A 16747-nucleotide genomic window follows, 5' to 3' on the forward strand; every position below is an offset into this window, starting at 1 on the left:
CTTACTTGTGTAATAAATGGCATAAGGGATCAAATCATTTTGTCCCAAAACAGCTCCTAGAGCTGTATCTGAAGCATCAGTAGAAATGTGGAAAGGGAGTTTCCAATTTGGCCCCCTTAATATGGGTGCTTCAGATATTCTAGTTTTTAAAGCTTCAAAGGCAGATTGACATTCAGGATCCCATTTGAACTCACAGTCTTTGGTAAGTAATTTGAAAAGAGGTGATGCTATCTTAGTGAAGTTTTCAATAAATCTTCTGTAATATCCAGTAAACCCAAGAAAACTTCTAACATATTTCTGGCAATTTGGAACAGCTAACTTAGAGATGACTTCAACTTTGGATCTATCAACCTTAATCCCATCTCCTGAAATATGATGTCCTAAAACAATCCCTTTAGTAAACATCATAAAACACTTTTCATGACTTAAAGAAAAAATTGTTTCCTTACATCTTATCAGTACTTTTTCCAAATTTTCCAAAGTTTCTTCAAATGTATTACCATAAACTGTGAAATCGTCCATGTATACCTCTACACAATCATGAATCAGATCTGAAAAGATTCCTAGTACAGCCCTTTGAAATGTAGCGGGTGCATTGCACAATCCAAAAGGGAGTACTTGTTAGGCAAAAGTTCCCCAAGGACAAGTAAATGTGGTTTTGTCTTGATCTTCAGGTGCTACCTGAATTTGATTATACCCACTAAAACCATCCAAAAATGAGAAATACTTTTTACCTGCTAAAGTGTCTAGTACCTAATCAATAAAAGGTAGAGGGAAATGATCCTTTAAGGTTGCCTTGTTCAATTCTCGATAATCAATGCAAACTCTCCATTTACCATTCTTTTTGGGCACTATAACCAAGGGAGAAACCCATTGGCTATCTGAAATGGGGTAAATGAAGTTTACCTTGAGCAATTTTTGGAGTTCTTCTTTCACGATTTCCCTAAGGTTTGGATTCATCCTTCTTTGTGGTTGCCTAATAGGTCTGCTGTTTTCTTCAATATAGATGTGATGAATACAAGTCTTAGGATCGATTCCTTTCATGTCAGTGTATTCCCATGCAAATGCAGTGGAATGTTTTTGCAAAAGTTTAGTTAATTCTTCTTGTTGTGGTCTTTCCAAGTTTTTGTTAATGTTCAATGTTTTTCCCGGAAGGATTTCAACTGTAGAACTACCAAACTCTTCCATTGAGAAGAGAGACATCTGTCTAGAGGAGAGATATTCAATGTCTGCATCTAACTGAAACTGTGTAGAGTCATATTCTAAAGGTATTTCAAAATTTTCTAATGTATTTAGAATTTGACTATCCTCACTGATCTCATAGATGGTTAGAACAGGTTGAATAGTATCCTCATCATCAACCCACTCATCTTCTCCTATTTCTGTTATTGCCTTTGCTGGAGGATACAAGTTGAATTTCTTGGTGGAATTGCCATCTGATATATACATGTCCCCAGACCTACAACTGATAAAAGCATCAGCTGTTGCTAACCAAGGTCTTCCTAAGATAAGAGGATGTCCTCCTAGATTGTTCTTGGGAGTTAAAATCATAAAATCAACTGGATATTCCCAGGAGTCTAAGGAGACTGGAATGTCTTCCAATACACCATGAGGTTTAATGATTGATCTATCTGCAAGCTGCAGTAAAGTAGGTGTAAAGAGAAGGTTAGGAAGCTTTAACTGATCCATGGTCTGTCTACTCATGATGTTGATCGCGGCTCCTAAGTCAATCAAAGTATTTGGGATTTCAACCCCATTAATATGAGTCTTGACAATAGGGCTACCGAGATCCACATACTTTTGCATGGTAATCTTACCCATCATTATGCCTGCAATTTTTCCAACTAGATGTATCCTTTTAGTATCTCTGGTTCTCTTTCCTGTTTTCTTCAAACTCAACTCCTTTATTGTCTTTGCTAGAATGGGAATTTCCTTAATGGCTTGTAACAAGGGGATCTTGATACAGACATTCTTCAATTCATCTAGAAAACTATAGTTAGGCACCCATATTTGCTTTTCCACTCCCTTGTCAATTTGTAATCTTTCAGGAAAAGGAGGTGTAGCTAAAGGTGTAGGTTGCTCAACTATGGGAGTTGTAGAGGTTGATTCTTTTTCTTTTTCCTTTTGGATATTTTGGTTTTGAAGTGATACTTCAGAACCCTTATTGACTTTGAGAGATTCTTCCTCAGAAATGCTTGGTTGTTGAACACTTGTAGAAGGTTGATCTAAGATTCTACCTGATCTGAGTTGTACTTCATTAAGAGGAACAACCATATAGGTAGGGAATGGTTGACCTTCCATCATGTAAGCATTTTGAGGGTTCCTATTATTTGGATTTGGTAATGGCTGAGAGGGAAGTTGATTTGATTTCTGCTGGGATTGAAGCGATAGTTGAGAATTTTGATTTTGTGGAGGAGGCTGTTGTTGTTGAGGGTATGGCAATGATAGTTGTTGACCTTTATTTGGAAGTTGTGGAGCCTGCTGATTCTGAAATGATGGAGTATATTGATAGAATTGAGCAAATCTCCCATAAGGATTTTGCATGCTTTGCATCCATGCTTGAAAAGCATTTTGAGGTTGAGGCCAAGGTTGTTGCCAAGGATTCCAATTTGGTTGGGATTGAGAATTCATAGAGTTGTTAAACCCTTGATTCTGTTGTCCTTGCCAAGGTCTCCTTGCAATAAAACAGAGAGATTCAAGTGTATCTGGATCCTCTTGAAAGACTGCTTTGAGGCCAGGTATTGAAGGACAATTCTTAGTCTCATGAGTTTCTGAGCAAATTACACATGTTTCTACAATGTTTGTGTCCAAGGGACATTCCCTTAAAGCATGTTTCTTTCTACATTTCGGGCAAAAAATGGCCAAAGCCTCAGCTTCTGCTTTTTGTTTATTGTGAATCTTAAGGGTATCTAGTTGTTCACTAAGACTCCCTAAGATGTCAGTTTTGAATTCATCAAGCATATTGCCGATTTCAGCCCTACTCACTGATCCTGTTGCAGATTTATTTGCTCTAAGGGGAGAAGGATCTCTAGGCCCTTTTTGAGTTTTTGATTTGCCTCTTGAGAGATGGATACAAAGTTCTGCTATATCATTGAGTGAAAGTTGAGAAATATCCCCTTTCCCCATCAAGTTTAGGATATCTATCCATTCATCCCTAATGGCTTTTAATAAGAGGGCTGTTAAGGTCTCTTCATCCAAGCTACTCATTTTTGCTCTTTTCAAGTTATATTGAAATCTTTCAAGTAAATCTTCTAAGCTCTCATCTTCTCTTTGTATCATTTTAAAAACCTCGTCCTTGTGATTAGTAGGCATACAATAGTCCAAATACCTATCCAAAAATGTCTATTTCATTTCATCCCAAGACCTAATGGATTGAGTGGGTAACCCCATGAATCATTTCAAGGCTTGATCCTTCAGTGTTGAAGGGAACAATTTGAGTTTCTGAGAATCATCCAGGTAGTCATAAGTTCGACACACCACTTCAAACTCAAATAAAAATGTTTCAGGGTCCTCAGTTCTTAACCCATGGAAGTTAGGGAGGACAGATGGTGATATGTTTTTCATAGTGGCTCGGGAATCCTCATTAACAATGGGAAACCCAAATGAATTAACCCCATCTCTATTTCCTCCTCCAAGGGGACCTCTACCTCCATTATTGTTGTTGTTTCCTCCTCCTCCTCTACCTCTACCTCTACCTCTACCACCTCCTTCTTCCTCTGCCATGATGGTTCTCCTAGGGATTTCAAAATCTTCTGGTTCCTCTACAAAAGGTGAATGACAAGAGATTTCTCCTTCTTCTTCAGATTATTCCACTTCGTCAATTACAATTGGTCTTTCTGTAGGAGAAAGAGAAGAGTCTCTTCCTGGTTCAAATTCAATAGAAGGTGTAGGAGAGTCAACTCTTGCCTCTTGAATTCCAGGAATTCTAGGACTAGGAGTGTCGGTTGGAGATAAGGGAGGTGTCTCTTGTCTATCCCTTGAAGCAGATGGACTTGTAAAAATTGAACTTCGAGCTCTATCTAAAAACCTTCCCCTAGAATCTCTAGCTCTATGCATGTCATTTTTTATTATTTTTCTTCAAGTCAAGTTAGTAGTTCTTTTTCTGATCTTCCAGTTCACTCTAGGTGCAAGAAGAGAGCATACTCAAGAAACTACCAAATCAATAACTTTCTCTTTTCTCATCCTCCAGATCACCTTGCAGTGCAAGAGGAGAGCATACTTTGATAGGTTATCAACTTCTTTCCTTGAAATTTTTATGTTTTTTTTTCTAAGAGTATGGCTACTTAATTTCACTTCCCCGGCAACGGCGCCAAAATGTTTAGTCAATTTAGTGTTTCTAAATTGATGTCATTAATTGTCAACCCGAGGCTTGTAAGCTGATGAAGTGAAGGTGTACTATATGTACTTAAGCAACCTCTTAGATCTTTTTGTCGTTTGGGGGTGTTGTTTGTGGTCAATTTATCTTCCTAAGATGGAATGGAGTTTTTATAAACAGATGAGTGAGTGTGTGTGTAAGGTTATTTCTAGCTACCTTCTAAACTGCAAAGAAAAAGCTTGAATGAAATAAATAAATTGAAATGAACTGAAAACAAAGAACCACTTTCTAATGGCACTAGACACCATTCATGCTGCTGCAAATAAAAGGTAAGAAAATCACTTTAAAAACCAATGATAATGTTTATCTCTTCCTAACTCTCTGCTTCCAACATATGGTACTATGTAAAACACGATTAGGAAGTAGTTAGAGATGAGTTTAAAAAGTGATCAAAAATGAGAAAAATCTACTTTAAAGACTAGTTATAATTTTCAGCTCTTCCTAACTCCATGCTTCCAACATATGGTACTATGTAAAGCACGATTAGAAAGTAGTTAAAGATTAGTCTAAAAAGTACTCAAAGCCAGCTGTAATTTATTAGTATTCTGATCTCTAAAAGATGAACAATTTATGATAAAGAGACCATCAATATGTTAGCAGACAACTTTGAGAAACTAAACTAGAAATCAGCTATGAAAATAAAGTAAAGGCAGCAACTTTGAATCTGTCAACTGAAAATACCATCAGATATAAAGCAAATACACAAAGACAAAAACAATCCCGGGTTAAAAACCTGCAAAAGAACAATACTGATCAGTTTAAAATAAAGGCTGGAAATGAAATGACATGAAATCAAATGGTATGCTATTATACATGATAAAAGAAATAAAGATTGCTGAAAGCATGAAAATGAAACCAAACACTATGTACACGGGCTGTCACAGATGGGGGCCCTCCATCCACGCAGCCAACTTGAAAGATCAGCTACTAAAAGGTGAACAGAACAGTCTTCTTTTATAAAAACAGCATGTCAAAAATACAATGAAAAGTGCTGTAGGAACAGCCTTCTTAAAACAGAGTTTTTATACAAAATCAGCGCAGCAATTACAATATTCCAAAAGCTAATCTACAAGCGTTGGCAGACGCTTATTTATAAGCACAGAGGCAACTACTCTCTGCGTGAACTAAGCAACTACAGCTTAACCTATTAACTACGCAGCAACACGCAGTCATAGCTAATTAACTTGTGCAGCAAACACGTAGGTAACCCCGTGCACTTTTGAGGGAAACGGTCATCATGGGAGACAAATCTATGCTTGGATCCTGTCTTTAGCTGTCCTCGTGGCATGGAAGAGGTGCCAGCTACAGTTCCGTGTCCCAACTGCTCACGGCTCCTGTGCCACCGTTCAGAACTTGACCGTTTGACCGAGGGAATACCTGCGTTGACCAAGGGCATTCGTGACTGGTTTGGCTCAACCAATAGCATACAATCCATGTGTACATCCAACCCAACATGCCCATGTGGCTTGTTCCTTGAGAGGACACGTGGAGCATATCAAACAAAAAAAAGGCTGTGGAATCTCTGAACAGCTGTGAAATTGCTGAACAGCTACGGAACTGCTGAACAGCTGCGAAAACTCTGTTTATATGTCAAAAATCTAAACCAACAGTAAAACATAAGCAAAGTCAACTAATTATGCTTAGAGAAATCAAATGTAATGATCTGGGCGGAAAATAGAGCAAAAGAGAGGGATAAGTGAAGAAAAGCTGTAGGTAATGATGGATAATCAAGTGTAAGTTAGAGGCTCTACACTGACCATGGTTGATGATGGCTGACGATGAATGAACATGTTGACTATGACTGACCATGGTTTATGATGGTATACAATGGTTGACTAAGGTAATTATGGTTAATACAACATAACCATGATTTCTTATGGTGATTTGGCGGCCCCACCTAGTAGTAGCCGTCAGCTATTTCTAGAAATGTGGGTGCCTATTCTAACAGATCATCACGTCCACCATATCCAAATTACACAAATACCAACCACCCCCTTCAGCCTCAGAAACCTCGCTCCAGCTTCGTACGAACAATAGGAATAAGCACGCCTACAACTCATGCCCCGGCTGCTCATGCTCAATGCCCCACTACATCACCCAGTTCCTAAGGCTGCTTGTTACTCTTTAATTTAACAAAATTTAATTAGGTAATTTTTTATTTTTTATTCAAACTGTGATTTTTTATTTTTTTCTATTATCTTCAATACTCAGGAAAAAAACAAATATTTGAGTGTCCAAACAAAAATCCTTTTCTAAAATTATGGAATTGACCTACTTAATTACATTGGGATATTTCCCATTCAATGATACTTTTGTAAAGCTATGGAATTGACTTTCTCGTTGTTATGGATACATTTATTTCTAATGCATTATTTAAGTTATCTATTTTTGAACAAATTATCTAAGTTATATTTCTATTTACTTTGTTGATTAAATCATAAAAGTTTGATTAAGGTAGATCTATTGTGATTCTAGGTTTAGTGTGTAAAAGAACATTACATTTGTATAAATGTATAGTTATAATAAAAAAGGGAAATTTTAATTAAATTAATATTTAATTATATAAAATTTATTATATTGTATTATAATTAGAAAATACTAATAATTAATAGAGGAATAAATTTTATTTTTTAAAACTTTTATCTAGTTTTAACCATACATGTCACTGTTAATTATAATGAATATTTGATTTCATCAATAACATTTACAAACAAAAATATTTATGTCTTACCTAAGCCTTGAATGTTGACAATGCTCAATTTGGACAATTCATGAACACTTGTTTTGCTACTTAATTTATTAAAAATAAGGCCCGCAACATACATTGTATACAACACCAAATTAACACAACTAGAATCTCACTTCATACGACACCAAAGACATAACTACAATCTCACCTTCATAACCAAAACCATTTCATTTGCCTCCCAAATCCTTATTCTCTTTTAACAAACTCATTCCCGTCCTTACAATCATCCCTCACTCTAGTGACCTTGAGGGGATTCTCCTCATAAACAAATTGATGACTCTCTCTACGTTTATTGACAAGGCTACATGCAGCAGTAGTCCCTGTGAGGTTTGAAATGAAAACTGTGGGGCAATTTCAATTTCAAATTTGAAATGAAAACTCTATTGGCCTAGATTCCATTCTAGTCATGTAGATAGTATGAGACCTTTATTTATGTAGTCGGTTTCCCTTGCCCTCTTCTTTAATCATTTTTATGCGATAATGGTTAATCCCTTCTCCTCTCCTTTAAGAAATTTTGTGTAACAATGGTTGAGGGAGAATTGTAAATGAAAGAATCTACATTAGACTATAAAAGTATGAATTTGTCATTGTAAAATTTAAACTATCTCTATATCGATACCTTTTTGACATAATTTTGTAGTAGATTCAGCTTGTGTTATTAAGCTTGTGTTCTCCTAGCCCTATTTTTTTTCTTTTTTCATAAATATCTCCCTGGTACATGTCCATGGCCCTGGAGTCAAAGGAAACACTGCAACATTAGTAACCAAGACATAACAAATCTATATGTCATGTTGTTTTCTTTGGATTATGTTGTTTCATATGGACATAGAAATAATTTATATATGGTTGAGAGTGAGAGTAAGATATTTTTACCACTTATACATTTTATGGGCATTAAGAGTGAGATCATTGATGTTATATTATACTTGTAATTAAAGAAACCAAACTCGAATACTCATTTTTTTATTATTATTATATCAGATCAAACACGTATATTCATTTTTGTTTTTTTTATATCTGATATTTTTTTAATTAAATAATTATTTTTAATTAAATTTAGAAAAGTTGGGAAACTCAACAAAATCTAAAAAGAAACTAAATACTAAATGCAAAAATTTATAGTCAATATTAATTCAAAGTCAATAATAAATCAATTTCGATAGTCTTCGCCTTCGGTAGTGACTAATAATACATTCATATACCCATAGGAAAAAAACTACATGATATTGCTTATGCCCTTCAAAATGAGGAATCCCACTATGCCTTTCCAATAAGGGTGTGATAATCCTTTGATCATTGGGCCATATTGGAACTCAAGCCAAATAATTAGCAATTGAATTAACTCTTTGTTCATGCACCCTCTCTTTAATTGGAACATTTATTGACCATTGATAGTTAATGGTAGTGACTCGCACAATCATATTACTAAATGTGGTTTCTATACACCATTTGATCCCATTTTCCACCTTTTATACATTAATAGGTGTATAAAAATGATGTTGATTGGTTTACATGAACCACATTTACTAATTTAGTGTGCATATGAACCACATTGACTATGGATAAGCATGTTCAAGTTATCTTTGATGAGGGTTTATTATGATTAACATATAGTTGATTATGAATGAATGTGATTTTCCACATCTGACTATACTCGACTATGAACAATTATCATTAGTTATGGTTGACCATGGTTTTCCATGTTTACTCATCGTTGACCATAATTGACTATGGTTGGGCATGTTAACCATGGTTGACTATGTTTGTTGGTGAACATGGTTCAACTAACTTGACCATGGTTGATCATAGTTTTCTATCATAGTCTATGGTTGTCCAGGTTGAAAATTGATGCCATGAACATGTTTAACCATTCGAATGATGGTTAGCCATGGTTTTCCATGGTTGAAGATATTGACTATGGTTAAGTAGAGATGATCATGCTTTATTGTTGGGCATGATTTAATATGGCTAACAATGGTTGACCATGGTGACCATAATTAAGTATAGTCAATCATAATTTACAGTGGCCAATCGTAGTTAACCATAACTACCATGGTGTCCCTATTCAATTACAGTTGACTGCATTAACTATGGATGACCATGGTTGATTATGGTGACTATAATATTGAAGATGACCATGCTTTCCCATGGTCAACTAAGGTTGAACATGGTTTCCCATGGTTGACTAAGATTGACATGGTCGACTATGGCTAACAATGATCAACAATGATCAAATTTAGTCATCTATGATTTGACTATAGGCGGACATGGTTTGACCATTTCAACTATGGGTGGCAATGGTTTGAGAAATTTCATCATGGTTGGCCATAGTTTACTATGATAGATTATGGTTGTCAACATTGATAATGGATGACCGTGGTTCACCATGTTTGACCATGGTAGCCTTAGTTGACAATGTTTGACCCTTGTAACTATGGTTGACCATGTTGAGCATGGTTGAGCATGGGTTGGCCATGGTTTTATAAGGTAAATTATGGTGATTATTGTTGACCATGGTTGAAAATTGTTGAGTATGATCAACCATGGTTAACAATGGTTGGCCATGGTGACCTTATTCAATAATGGTCAACCACAATTAACCATATTGACTATGACTGACCATGGTTGATGATGGTCTACAATGGTTGACTAAGGTAATTATGGTTAATACAAGATAACCATGATCTCTTATGGTGAACTAAGGTTGACAATGGTTAACTATGGTCACCCATGGTTGATTATAGTTATACATGGTCAACCTTAGTCAATCATGATCAATTTTGGTAAACCATGATTAACCATGGCCTACACGGTAAAACATATTCATACATAGAGATCATGGTCAACCATGATCAAACCGAGTAAAATATGTTCACCATATTTGATGTTATATTTTGTTTGTCACATTGTGATATTGGTATTTGTTGGTCACATTGCAACATTGTTATTTGTTCATAACATTTCCATGTTGATTTATATTCAACACATTGTGACACTAACATTTTTCCATAACATGCTACACCTTGTGACGTTGATTTATATTCATGACATTTTGACATTAATTGTTGTTTGTTATATTATAATGTTAATATATATAATACTCCCTCCCACCCCCTTGGATTCTTCCAAGTTGAATGGGAGGTGTTACTTTCAAATAACCTGACCTCCATGGCCTCATTATGAAGAAAGGGCTATAAATTTATTTGTTTCCCAAAGTTAGTATAATTAACCTTTGATAACACTAGTGCATCTAGCTTTTCAAGATCTTTCTGTCAATGTAAATTTTAACTCAATTCGATGTTTGGATCAAAAGTTATGCCCATTTAAATTTTAGTCATTTAATTTCCACCACATAGGCAAGGAGTTACGACATGGCACCCATCTAGAAATCCCACCTCACCTAGGTGGTTCCATGTTAGCCTTCATGCTAACATGGACATGGCTACGTCCATGTAACCCTTGCCACATCGACTAACCCATGATCCCCACCTTGTCTATCTTATGCTTATTATTATTTGTTTACATTACATCTAGCCCTTAAGGAAATTTGGTTTTTCCCAAATTTGTAACCCAAAAAATGATCATGATTTACATCGTCCTAGATATCCAGAGTGGGGCCCACTTATCTAAGCCTCTCAAATTTTACTCCAATTTTTTCGCACCCTCAATGAACTTAACTTAACTTTTGCAAATGCATTAGAGTTCCTCCAGTGCTAAAGCATATATGTCACCTCCTTGGATATTTGGATTGGCTACTCATCTAGCCTCACATGGTTTACCCAAATTGGGCCCCGCCCTATATATCTGACTCATCCATTTCACAAATATATTTGGCCCATCAAGATTTGGTTCACTCTAACCAGTTGACTATGGTAACTATGGTCAATACAAGATAACCATGCTTTCTTATGGTCAACTAAGGTTGACCATGGTTAACTATGGTCACCTATGGTTGATTATAGTTATATAGGACCAAACTTAGTCAATCATGATCAATTTTGGTAAACCATGATTAACCATGGCCATCTCTTGTCAAGCATATTCATCTATAGACATCATGGTCAACCATGATCAAACCTAGTAAAATATGTTCACCATATTTGATGTTATATTTTGTTTGTCACATTGTGATATCGGTATTTGTTGGTCACATTGTGACATTGTTATTTGTTCATAATATTCCCATGTTGATTTCAGTTCATTAGATTCTGATGTTGATTTTGTTTTTCACATTGTAATGTTGATTTATATTCATCAAAGGCAAGAAGACTTGCCACCACTGCATATGTGTGCAAGAATCCTAACAACCACTGTCACCATTCCAACATTGATAGTGTTGTGACACTAAATTTTGTCCATAACATGCTACACCTTGTGACATTGATTTATATTCACGACATTACGCCATTACTTTTTGTTTGTTATATTATAATGGTAATATATGTAATACTCCCTCCCACCCCGTTGGAGTCTTCTAAGTTGATTGGGAGGTATTACTTTCAAATAACCCAACCTACATGGCCTCATTATGAATATAGGACTATAAATTTCTTTAATTCCCAATGTTAGAAAAATTAACCTTAGATAACACTAATGTATCTAGCTTGTCAATATATTTATGGCGATGTAAATTTCAATTCAATTCAATGCTTGAATCAGAAGTCATTCCCATTTAAATTTTAGTCATTTAATTTCTACCACATGGGTAAGGAGTTACCACGTGGCACCCATGTGGCAACCCCACCTCACCTAGGTGGTTTGATGTTAGCCTTCATGCCAACATGGACATGGTTATTTCCATGTAACCCTTGCCACATCGAAAAACCTATGATCCCCACCATGTCTAGCTTATGTTTATTATTCTTTGTTTACATTAAATCTACTTCTTAAGGAAATGTGGGTGTTCCCAAAAAATTTCACCCAAAAAATGATCATGATCTACATCGTCCTAGATATCTAGATTTGGGTCCACTTATCTGAGCCTCTTCAAGTTTACTCCAATTTTTCCACACCCTCGATTACCTTAACTTAAATTTTGCAAATGCATTCCAGTTCCTCCAGTGCTAAACCATATATGCCACCTCCTTGGATATTTGGCTTGGCTACTCATCCAACCTCACGTGGTTTACCAAAATTGGGCCCCACCCTATATATCTAACTCATCCCTTTCACAAATATATTTGGCCCATCCATATTTGGTTCACTCTAACAACTTGACATTATAGTTTCTTTCAGAAATCTAGATTCCGAGATACGTATGTACCAATTGAAGTTGAGCTGGATGCTATGGCTAATTCCTACCTTATTTAATCCAAAATTATTTAATTTTATTCTTCTAGTGTTTTAAGAAGTTATCTAAGGTTTTCTTGGAAACCTGGCTTCACCTAGAACATCCTCACTCATAGGAATACATCCTTATATCAAGAATGACCCATCTCAAATGCTAACCATAGACATAATAATGTCACAGAGATGTGAATCCAACTCTTAACATGAATTATAATAAACCAATCCATGGCCAACAACTCTCTATGATTTCAACTAGAACATCACCAAATTCTTCTATAGAATGGGTTTTATCCATCACTATCAAATCCCTTGGTGTATTATGCATTATTTCATTATTAGTCCACAATTAAAGAAAATATAAAGTTAGTCATCAACAATAGAAATATATGCAATTGTTTTGGCATGTTGTATACAACTCCTTAACAACAGAACTTCATAAATCCTTAAACAATAGAGACTCCTTAACAGTTAGCACACAAGCCATGGAATTTCACACACCATACATAAACATGTAAATATCTATGCAATTCAATAAACATATCAACATGTACATTGATATTCAAGTCACTCACACCATGAGAATAATCATACAAAGCATCTCATTTAAATCACATAGGAATACATATTCCCTCATTAACATTGTTCATCTACTCATTGTCATATAACAAAATTATTTATAAATCAAGTGCAATACGTATACATAGGGAATACAAGTAAGAAACTTATCTTATTAAGTGAATGACTAGAAAGTGAGGGTGGGAATTGAAATCTCCACCCAACTATATGCCAATTACATTGTAACCTTTATTGCAATTGAACCCCTTAGCTAAATTTAGAGTCTAAGGAGTTAATTACTCAAGAATATTCTTAGAAATAAAGAGTGAAACATAAGTAAGAAGATAATTCCACTTTTGAGTTGGTTTAACAATTTCCTCTAGCAATAACATGACCGTGACTCTCTTGTCTAGTTGAAAATAAGCCATAGGAGTTCATCCAAGGCTTAGCGAGTTACAACTCAATTCCAGGAGAATGAATACACTATTTGGGAGGTTTATTAGTTGAATTCTCTAAGCTTTCATTGCAGGAGTCAAGAGCCCATTATCCATTTGGTTTATGAGCTTAATAAGCAAGTACATAAATGGTTTATCAGCCCCAAGTCTAACACTTATTAAAAGTCAACGGGGTCTTATCCTTTTTCTCAGAGAAACAATTTTTGCTTCAAATCTTTCACATAGCTAATTTTTCTCTTTGAGGTGCTCATTCAAAGTTTCCTAGATTTTTTTACCTTCTTTAATTTGCAGGAGTAGAGGTTCAATAGTTTCATCTTTTTCCTTGGCCAACAATTACTCTTGTGCTTTATTTTTCTTTCTCAACCTTTGAATTTCCTCAAGATCACTTATCATCTCACCTTCTAATTCAACTTCAACCTCTTCCTCATCAGGGTCAACAACTTATATTTCCAAACTTTCTATGGACATGAGCATAAATTATTTTGAGATTTCATAGGCTTTATCCTCATCTAAGGATTAATAGTCTTCGTCCTAATAGGAGTTGAAATATTGGGTGTAGAATATTTTCTTTTTAGCCATCGTTTTGTCCTTTTTCTCTTTCTTAAACATTCATATTCATTCTTCTTCTTTTCTAGATGTTTATAAACATAATGACCTACTTTAGCACAATTAAAGCACTTAAAATGTAGCTTACATTTGTACTTTTCTAATCCTCTTTTGATCTTTCTAAAAAAATTAGCTTCCTCTTCATCTAATTCACAACATGAGTAATTATGTTCTTCCCTGGGCTTCTTATCTACATTGAAAGTTGATTCCTTTGTTTTAGACTTGCCATTAGAAATCCTCATCTCATAGGAAGTAAGAGTGCCGAGTATTCGATCCAAAATGAGATATTTGAGATCTATCATCTCCTTAATGGATGAAACTTTAGTATTAAATCTCTCAAGGAGGGACCTTAGCACCTTTTGAACCACTACTAGCTGTTTTAGCTCTTAATTCAGACCTCTTATTTTATTCATAATTTGTTCAACTCTAAGAAATAATTTAGCAGTAACTTCATCATCATGCATCTTGAAGGACTAAAAATGCATTCTTAAAACTTGAACTTTGGTTTGCTTTACCTTGTTATCGCCTTCATAGAAACTACCCATCTTGTCATATATTGCTTTTGTGGCAGTGCAATCGATGACCTTGACTAGTTCTGATTTAGGTAAGCAAACAAGTAGAGCATTCATAGCTTTTGCATTGCATGTAAATTCCATATTTTGATCTTTAGTAATGAGGGCTTGAGGATTTTGATATTCTTCTTCCATTGCATCCCACACATTAACACCAAGAGATTGAATATAGGTACTCATCCCTACCTTCCATAACACATAGTTCATTCCATTAAACATAGGTGCCATGTTGGTGTATCCTCCTTCCTCGTTTACCAATATCCCTAATATTTCTTACAACTATTAAACTGATCCTAAAGTGACTGTGGCTTTGATACCAATTTTTAGAATATAGGACAATACAAAGAGTGGGGGGGTGAATCAATAATTTGAGAATTAAAAAAATAAATCACAAAGTAATGAATACTAAAACACCAATAGACACTTTAGCAACACTACATATAAGCATCACATGAATCAACACAAGAAGCACATATTAAACATAGATTCTTTCATAAACGTAAGCTTAAACTTTATTTTAAGAAGTTATATAGATCCAACTAGAAGGAACCTAAAACTCCCTAGTTTAACAATTACCACTAAAAGGAGATAGTACCCCTGAGTTTATCAGCTGCTACTGAAAGGAGCTTCAACCCCTAATTATTTACCAATCACTACTGGAAGGACATACAACCCATAAAATCCAATATGCCACTTATTTGACCTCCTTGATCCATCTTTCATTCCACTTTCAAACTAAAATCATCAAGACCACTCTCTTTAACAAAAAAATAATTCAACCTCTACTCATAAAATCACCATATAATATCCTTTTCTGGTCTCTAATTCCACCGATTGATTCACCAACTACTACAACAACAACAACAATCTCAACGTCAAGAACCTTCTTGTTGATTAAATTATTCTTATAAAGAATTAGAGGTGATAATTTTAGTTGAGAACTTTAGTTAAGTTCAACTTTTTAAGTTGCATGAATTCATATTTTTCACTTAAATTCCACTTCTTCCAAGTCATCTTGATGTGTTCATATAGTCTTCATTATCTAACAGACTTCAGTCTAATATACTTATGTCTAATAAAGTTTTGTCTAATAGACTTTAGTATAATCAACTTCTATATAATAGCCTTCAGTCTAATAGATTTATGTATAATAGACTTCAGTCTAACCAAATTTTAGTGTAAGCAACTTCTAGTTTAATCGACTTCATGTCAAACCCACTTCCTTTCTAACTGACTTCCTATGTAACTGAATTCATGTCTAACAAAATACCAGTTAACCATAATTCTAGTCAAATAGATTGCAAAAAGAATGCCATATTCCACCATTAGCCTGTAAACTTTTTTTTGTCTCATAACTTTTGATTCGTGAGGTAATTTTTGAATTCCATATGTTTCTTGGAAAGGATTTTTTGACCTATATCCATCTAAGTAGGCTCAAAATTCTTTTGATATAAATATATAAGGAAAAAATGATTTGAAGATACGCCTCTTTAGACAACAATTTCACTTGTTCATTGACCTCCCTGCAACCATTTGATCAATGCCACATCATGACACTTCCTTTGACATCAATTCCAACATATTTGTAACGCTATCTAGGTGCCTTATTAGCTCACTAAGAAAGTACATAAGTGGTTTATCAACCCTAAGGCTAAGATTTAGTGGTTTATCAGTCCTTTAAACTAGTACTTTGAAGTCTCAACTTGTTAAGTGGTTTATCAACCCTAGTTAGCATCCCAATCAACCCCATGACTAGAAATGAGCTTTTCAACTCCATTGAGCTCTCCTTTGACAATTTATTCATAGGCACACACATTTGCCTTTAGAAAACACAAGGAATGTTATCCTAAACATGAAACAAATTCTAGATAAAAGTTATTTCTCCCTAGTGGATCGATGCCCACTACTAATGCCATACTATGTGTTCTATCGCCTTATGTTTGTGAGTTATCTCTTTCTCGATACCACTATGAAGCCTCCTTGTGCTCTTGAATTTATGTGTCAACGCCTTTTTTGTGTTAAAATTCCAATTTGTTTTAACACCAGCATTAAAAACTTCTATTTTTTAATAAACATGTAAAAACACCTCAAAATAAAAAAGTGTTGTTGTTGCATCGACTTTTTTTGTTGTTTATGTTAAAATTCC

This window comes from Pinus tabuliformis, chromosome 4_1 (assembly GCF_031772625.1).
Source record: "Pinus tabuliformis cultivar Carrire ecotype Pingquan chromosome 4_1, CPIR1, whole genome shotgun sequence".
Taxonomy (NCBI): Eukaryota; Viridiplantae; Streptophyta; class Pinopsida; order Pinales; family Pinaceae; genus Pinus; species Pinus tabuliformis.